The sequence below is a fragment of the Octopus bimaculoides genome, chromosome 9, assembly GCF_001194135.2.
Source record: "Octopus bimaculoides isolate UCB-OBI-ISO-001 chromosome 9, ASM119413v2, whole genome shotgun sequence".
Classification (NCBI taxonomy): domain Eukaryota; kingdom Metazoa; phylum Mollusca; class Cephalopoda; order Octopoda; family Octopodidae; genus Octopus; species Octopus bimaculoides.
The window spans coordinates 74663450-74664061 of NC_068989.1; the positions used below are offsets into that span (position 1 = coordinate 74663450).

General features: G+C 41.0%; 1 protein-coding gene across 1 annotated transcript in view; it reads left to right on the forward strand.

Moving 5' to 3' along the window:
* LOC106872519 (G-protein coupled receptor Mth) overlaps window positions 1-612 on the forward strand; it is an 11013-nt gene that overhangs the window by 872 nt on the left and 9529 nt on the right. The gene's annotated exons all lie outside the window — the stretch shown is intronic.

A 612-nucleotide genomic window follows, 5' to 3' on the forward strand; every position in this document is an offset into this window, starting at 1 on the left:
ATATATATACACATACGTATGTGTGTGTGTGCGTGTATGCGTGCATATATATAAGTGCGTGTATATGGGATAGGCTGTACGTGTGGGTGTGTATGTGTGTGCGTGCGCGTGCACATGCTTCTGATTTCCGAGTCGTTACATCACTAAATTGACAGACTTACTCAATTTGTTGTAGCTGTCTGGGTTTTGCTTCAGATACCATTTAGGTAGTTCGTGTACTTTTCATTCATTTCAGGTAGGTAAATACCGTCCTGTGTGGTGGGCTGTCAGGAATTGTAGAGTGTCGAAGGAGACACCTTGTGGTACCATTATCGGTTGTGTGCATTATGATGAGAAAGTCTGACCTCCTGCCACCGGCAAAAAGCGGTTATAGGACTTGAGCGCCTTTACCCATTTACAGATGCCGTTCAGGTGATGACTCGTAATGCTAGCAAACCAGTTTGAAGAAATTTAAAGAGACGTTAAAGTGACATACGATCAACGGATGGACGAATACACACAGACATACATGCATACATACATACATACATACATACATACATACATACATACATACATACATACACACACACACACACACATACATACATATGAATCAGTTTTAAAATGAAG